Consider the following 7,776-nt stretch of genomic DNA (forward strand, 5'->3'; position numbering starts at 1 on the left):
CTTAACAAAGACAGGGAACTTCCACTGTGGCCTGGAGACCCCGTTCCCCTGGCACCAAGTCCCTGTTGTTAATGCATCAAATTCCACACTTCAGAGCTCTGCCCTGGTTCAGGCGATGATGCACACAGCAGAGCTACAGACTCTGTGACCATGCTGGCGTTCATGTGAATAATAAAAGAATTCTACAAGAGAGATTTTCTGAAGCACATAAATTTTATTGGAAGAACACAAGTATTTTACAAAATGCAAGATACTTAAGCAAGAAATACATTTTAAAGACGGAAGTGAGCATAGCTCAGGGAAACTCAACAGTATGTCTTCTCAATGATATTGCTTGCAGTGAAAGGATATTAACTAGCCTTTTCAAGATATCACTCATTCGTGGGGTGCCTGGGTGGCTCAGTCGGTTAAGCGTCCGACTTCGGCTCCGGTCATGATCTCACAGTCCGTGAGTTCGAGCCCTGCGTCGAGCTCTAGGCTGACAGCTCAGAGCCTGGAGCCTGCTTCGGATTGTGTGTCTCCCTCTCTCTCTCTGACCCTCCCCCGTTCATGCTCTATCTCTCTCGGTCTCAAAAATAAATAAATAAACATTAAAAAAATTAAAAAAAAAGATATCACTCATTCTTTTTTTATAACGATATTTGTTTACTTATTTATTTAATTTAAGCTTCATGCCCAGAGTGGAAGCCAAAATGAGGCATGAACTCACAACCCTGAGATCAAGACCCTGAGATCAAGAATTGACCTCAGATCAAGACTTGGACGCTCAACCGACTGAGTGACCCGGGTGCCCCTGTAATAATTTTTTTTTGAAGTAATCCCCACACCCAATGTGGGGCTCGAACTTAACAACCCCAAGATCCACAGTCACATGCTCTACTGACTGAGCCAGGGAGGCGCCCCCACGATATCACACATTCTTGGGGTCTAGTCCCAAACTCTAAATACAACAAAAGTATCATTGGCTCAACTATGATAGGTGAAAAGCGTCAAAGCAAGTAGCTGTGGCAAGTGAACTGGGTCATACAGTAGACAGAAGGGTTTGGGACACGCTCAGAGAAAATGTGGCGACTGGAAAGACCAATCAGCCTGAAACTACGGCCCTCCACCCCGTAGGAGAAAAATACACTGTACATACATGGTTTGACATGTTCTCATATGCAAAATAGTTTGCAAGATTACTTGCACAAGCACAAAAACACAAATTGTAAACAATGACAACATACCAAACGCACGCCAATACCAAAATCACATTAACCCACTGTCCATGTCTTGTCATATGACGAATTGCTGATGTCACGGGGCCACTCCTTGAGTCCAAATCCTCCAGGGGAAGTTCATGGCTTCTGTAGCACTGCTGCAAGTCAATGAAATTTAAAATCCTATGGACAATAAAGGTCACCCTTGTACATCGCCAATGCAAATGCGACATATAAAGGGAACAAGCAAGGCAAAACAATAAGAAAGGAGCAGTAATCTCCCTTTCCCCTGTATAGACACTTCCTTCCCCTTCACTTTGAAGATCTAAAACCATTGGAGGGGAACACTCATCTGTACTCATGGGAGGCTCTTTTTTTATTATTTCTTCAACCACTTTACTGAGGTATGGAGACGTACGAGTGACATACGATAAGCTGTACATAGTTAATGTATACAACCTAATGAGTTGAGGGATCAGTATACATCCATGTATCAACCATCACCATCAATTATATCATAAGCGTAACTGCCCCCTCCAATGTTACATTTCACCCTCACTAATCAGTATTTTTCTTTGTAATAAGAAGACAACCAAAGGCAGAAGACCCACCCTAAGAGGGCAACTGTTTCCGTATGCATTTACTCTGAGCTCTGGAGGAGAACTCCTGGTGCCTCCTTGCGGCTTTAACCATATCCCACATCCTACGGGTCGGCACCCCAACGGCACAACCCGTCATCTACCCGGAGGGTAGAGTGGCATCTACACCAGGCCTTTCGGCATTCTGTGAGGCCGCTGTGTCTGACTGATGGGGGAGACTGAGGCAGTCAGTGAGTCTCCTCCAGAGTCACTGACCTCATCCCACTGATATTCTTTTCCGAAGCTGGAAAGAAGCCTTACAGTGGGTCTGCATATGAATGAGAAGAGACCAGGCAAGCTCAGAAGGCCAACCCTAATCTCGCCCGGCAGGTGGTCTGCTTGGCAGGGGTCCAATCCATATATGCTGCTCCTTGAGTGGGCACAATGGATGAGGGGGTAAGCTCAAATGCAGACGGGCCTAGATGCCACCGCGGAAACTGTCCAGGAGTGCACACGTTTTGCACGTTCCTCCCGCCCATTTCGAGAGGCCTGTGCACTAAGTATCCATCACACAGGCTCCGAGTCCTCCCCTCCCACCAAGTATTCTGTCAGGTCCCGTGTGCCACAAGAAAGACAGATCACACCTCAGCTCCTCCAGGACACTCAAGAAAGAGAGGCCGCGAGAGGGACAGTACAGCTCAACTTCCAGCGGACCACTGACACCAGCATAGTGACTCAAATCCTCTCTTAACAAGGTTTGTACTTTCCTTGATCATTGCAGTTGACTCTCTGGATCACAGAGAAGCCCCTGAGGGCACAGGCACGGGCAGGAACAGAAGCAGGCCAGAGTACAAGCCACTACTCATGCATCTTAACCTTCAGGTGAAGGTACCCTTGGCACAGATGCTCTAGAGGAAGCTCTATGCACAGGCCTAACTTTGGCCAGTCCTCGGGACTCACCAGTCGGCGTGGGCCTGTGGGTAGCAAGGGGGCCTGGTCTCTCATGGGAGCATGGCATAGGGGCAAAGAAAGTAAGAAACAAGAGCTAAACTATCCCCATGGAAAGGAGGACACGACCTCCCCCTTCCCTTCTCTGGGAACATGGACTTTGGAAAACTTGTCCTTGTGCGCTCTCTGCCTCTTCGCAAACCTTTTGAAAAGCTAAACAAGCCTCTTGCCAGTTTTAAAACCCAGCCTCCTGACACACGGAGGGGAAAGCAAACACCACAAGCAGTGCCCAAGAGCCAACACAGATCCGGGACAAAGGAAGAAAATGTCCCTGGAGGATAAAATAGACATAAGCAATTCCTTCTCAGAAGGGCCTCAGGTTATTGTCACCTGCAACAAGACAGCAGGGGGAAGGACGACCCACCCTACCCCGTGGCCTTCCTTCACGGGCCCACGGTACCACAGAGTAAGGATGAAACAGCAGAGCCGTGCCTGCTGGCAAACCCACACTCCACGTGGAACGTGGAAAACAACACCCTCTTCTCCTAATGAATGTGTCAACTCAACAAGACAGGCGTAGTTTCTCATGTCACATCCACCAATGTCCATTGTCTTCTCGCCCCCAGTTATGCTGCCCCAGGGTAGTGCGTGAGAAGGGAGAAAGGCGGGGGACACACCCCTGAACCCACAATGCCTACCACAACTTTCACTCCAAGTCCTTCGGCCCACCCAAGGTCAAGATTCCTTCTCTTCCCAGAGTGTCCTCAGAGCCTTTGTGGGCCCCAGATTTCATTAATCAAGTGAAATCAAGAGCCTGAAAATGGAGGTTGGTAACCACAAAGGCGCAGTAGCAAATGTCCTTGATATTCTAAAGGTCCCCTGCCTCATGGAAGGTTCATTGACAGCACCCACGCGCCGCTCCTCTTCCCGCCATGTGCAGAGTTTGGTCAGCAGAAGAGTGCAGAAGTTTAGATGGAAACGCTTGGATACATTCCAACCACATTGCCATACACAAAATGAGGATTCCTAAGGATTCCTAGGAGGCCATTGCTCTGCATGGGAGACATCCTCTTACAGCTTCTTTGTATAGGCAGCCTGAGAACAGGACATCCCTATATTGGGATAGCCACTCCAGAGAACAGTAGGATGGCCTCTCCTAAAATTAATAACTGAACTCCCATATGACCTATCAATCCCGTATCTGGGCATTGATATAAAGGAAAGGAAGCCACTATGTCAAAGACACATACTTACCCGATACTCACCGCAGTATTATTCTCAACGTGTAAGAATGGGAGACTGCTAAGCATCCATCAACAATACAAACGGATAAAGAAAATGTGGTACATGTATACAATGAAATAATAATCAGACATTGAGAAGTACGCCTATATCAGGGAACCAGTGTAACAAGGCATACACTACATTTCAAAGGCTTTACCTTGTGCTCCTTTGGCAGCACATATGCAACGGCCTTCCCGCTCATCCTCCCGCCACGTGCAGACTGTGCTCAGCAGCAGAGTGCAGAAAGCTTAGATGGAAACACGTGGATAGGATTCCAACCACATTCCCATACACAAAATGAGGATTGCTAACGATTCCTAGGAGGCCATTGATCTCCATGGTAGACATACTCTTAGTTTCTTTGCATTGGAGGCCAGACAACCAGACATGACCCATTTCTTCCCTGGGAGCTAATATCTGCCCAGTCGCCAGATGCTGCCATTGCCCCTGAACCCACAATGCCTACCACACTTTCACACTAGGACACTCTACCCACCCCCTTTCAAGTTTCATTACACTCCCAGAGTTTACTCATATATCCCTTCTGGAGCCTAGGTTTCACTAATCGCGAGAAACGAAGGGCCTGAAATGGCGTATAGAAACAAAGGCGGAAAGATTAATCCTCCACCCTGGACACCTGACCCAGGAGGTTCCCGCACATCCAGAAACATCTGCACATGTCCATGAGAATCGAAACGTCCCCTGCCTCATGGAAGGTTCATTGACAGCACCCACGCAGGTGCAGGTACCAAGGGTGCAGGTCCCAAGGGGTGCAGGTACCAATGGGGCCTGGTGTCTCATGGGATCATGGCATCAGGGCAAAGAAAATAAGAAACAAGAGCTAAACTATCCCCATTGAAAAGGGGGACACGACCTCCCCCTTCCCTTCTCTGGGAACATGGACTTTGGAAAACTTGTCCTTGTGCGCTCTCTGCCTCTTCGCAAACCTTTTGAAAAGCTAAACAAGCCTCTTGCCAGTTTTAAAACCCAGCCTCCTGACACACGGAGGGGAAAGCAAACACCACAAGCAGTGCCCAAGAGCCAACACAGATCCGGGACAATGAAAGAAGATGTCCCTGGAGGATAAAATACACATAAGCAACAGCAGTTCCTTCTCAGAAGGGCCTCAGGTTATTGTCACCTGCAACAAGACAGCAGGGGGAAGGACGACCCACCCTACCCCGTGGCCTTCCTTCACGGGCCCACGGTACCACAGAGTAAGGATGAAACAGCAGAGCCGTGCCTGCTGGCAAACCCACACTCCACGTGGAACGTGGAAAACAACACCCTCTTCTCCTAATGAATGTGTCAACTCAACAAGACAGGCGTAGTTTCTCATGTCACATCCACCAATGTCCATTGTCTTCTCGCCCCCAGTTATGCTGCCCCAGGGTAGTGCGTGAGAAGGGAGAAAGGCGGGGGACACACCCCTGAACCCACAATGCCTACCACAACTTTCACTCCAAGTCCTTCGGCCCACCCAAGGTCAAGATTCCTTCTCTTCCCAGAGTGTCCTCAGAGCCTTTGTGGGCCCCAGATTTCACTAATCAAGTGAAATCAAGAGCCTGAAAATGGAGGTTGGTAACCACAAAGGCGCAGTAGCAAATGTCCTTGATATTCTAAAGGTCCCCTGCCTCATGGAAGGTTCATTGACAGCACCCACGCGCCGCTCCTCTTCCCGCCATGTGCAGAGTTTGGTCAGCAGAAGAGTGCAGAAGTTTAGATGGAAACGCTTGGATACATTCCAACCACATTGCCATACACAAAATGAGGATTCCTAAGGATTCCTAGGAGGCCATTGCTCTGCATGGGAGACATCCTCTTACAGCTTCTTTGTATAGGCAGCCTGAGAACAGGACATCCCTATATTGGGATAGCCACTCCGGAGAACAGTAGGATGGCCTCTCCTAAAATTAATAACTGAACTCCCATATGACCTATCAATCCCGTATCTGGGCATTGATATAAAGGAAAGGAAGCCACTATGTCAAAGACACATACTTACCCGATACTCACCGCAGTATTATTCTCAACGTGTAAGAATGGGAGACTGCTAAGCATCCATCAACAATACAAACGGATAAAGAAAATGTGGTACATGTATACAATGAAATAATAATCAGACATTGAAAAGTACGCCTATATCAGGGAACCAGTGTAACAAGGCATACACTACATTTCAAAGGCTTTACCTTGTGCTCCTTTGGCAGCACATATGCAACGGCCTTCCCGCTCATCCTCCCGCCACGTGCAGACTGTGCTCAGCAGCAGAGTGCAGAAAGCTTAGATGGAAACACGTGGATAGGATTCCAACCACATTCCCATACACAAAATGAGGATTGCTAACGATTCCTAGGAGGCCATTGATCTCCATGGTAGACATACTCTTAGTTTCTTTGCATTGGAGGCCAGACAACCAGACATGACCCATTTCTTCCCTGGGAGCTAATATCTGCCCAGTCGCCAGATGCTGCCATTGCCCCTGAACCCACAATGCCTACCACACTTTCACACTAGGACACTCTACCCACCCCCTTTCAAGTTTCATTACACTCCCAGAGTTTACTCATATATCCCTTCTGGAGCCTAGGTTTCACTAATCGCGAGAAACGAAGGGCCTGAAATGGCGTATAGAAACAAAGGCGGAAAGATTAATCCTCCACCCTGGACACCTGACCCAGGAGGTTCCCGCACATCCAGAAACATCTGCACATGTCCATGAGAATCGAAACGTCCCCTGCCTCATGGAAGGTTCATTGACAGCACCCACGCAGGTGCAGGTACCAAGGGTGCAGGTCCCAAGGGGTGCAGGTACCAATGGGGCCTGGTGTCTCATGGGATCATGGCATCAGGGCAAAGAAAATAAGAAACAAGAGCTAAACTATCCCCATTGAAAAGGGGGACACGACCTCCCCCTTCCCTTCTCTGGGAACATGGACTTTGGAAAACTTGTCCTTGTGCGCTCTCTGCCTCTTCGCAAACCTTTTGAAAAGCTAAACAAGCCTCTTGCCAGTTTTAAAACCCAGCCTCCTGACACACAGAGGGGAAAGCAAACACCACAAGCAGTGCCCAAGAGCCAACACAGATCCGGGACAATGAAAGAAGATGTCCCTGGAGGATAAAATACACATAAGCAACAGCAGTTCCTTCTCAGAAGGGCCTCAGGTTATTGTCACCTGCAACAAGACAGCAGGGGGAAGGACGACCCACCCTACCCCGTGGCCTTCCTTCACGGGCCCACGGTACCACAGAGTAAGGATGAAACAGCAGAGCCGTGCCTGCTGGCAAACCCACACTCCACGTGGAACGTGGAAAACAACACCCTCTTCTCCTAATGAATGTGTCAACTCAACAAGACAGGCGTAGTTTCTCATGTCACATCCACCAATGTCCATTGTCTTCTCGCCCCCAGTTATGCTGCCCCAGGGTAGTGCGTGAGAAGGGAGAAAGGCGGGGGACACACCCCTGAACCCACAATGCCTACCACAACTTTCACTCCAAGTCCTTCGGCCCACCCAAGGTCAAGATTCCTTCTCTTCCCAGAGTGTCCTCAGAGCCTTTGTGGGCCCCAGATTTCACTAATCAAGTGAAATCAAGAGCCTGAAAATGGAGGTTGGTAACCACAAAGGCGCAGTAGCAAATGTCCTTGATATTCTAAAGGTCCCCTGCCTCATGGAAGGTTCATTGACAGCACCCACGCGCCGCTCCTCTTCCCGCCATGTGCAGAGTTTGGTCAGCAGAAGAGTGCAGAAGTTTAGATGGAAACG

This window comes from Panthera onca, chromosome X (genome assembly GCF_046562875.1).
Source record: "Panthera onca isolate mPanOnc1 chromosome X, mPanOnc1 haplotype 2, whole genome shotgun sequence".
Classification (NCBI taxonomy): Eukaryota; Metazoa; Chordata; class Mammalia; order Carnivora; family Felidae; genus Panthera; species Panthera onca.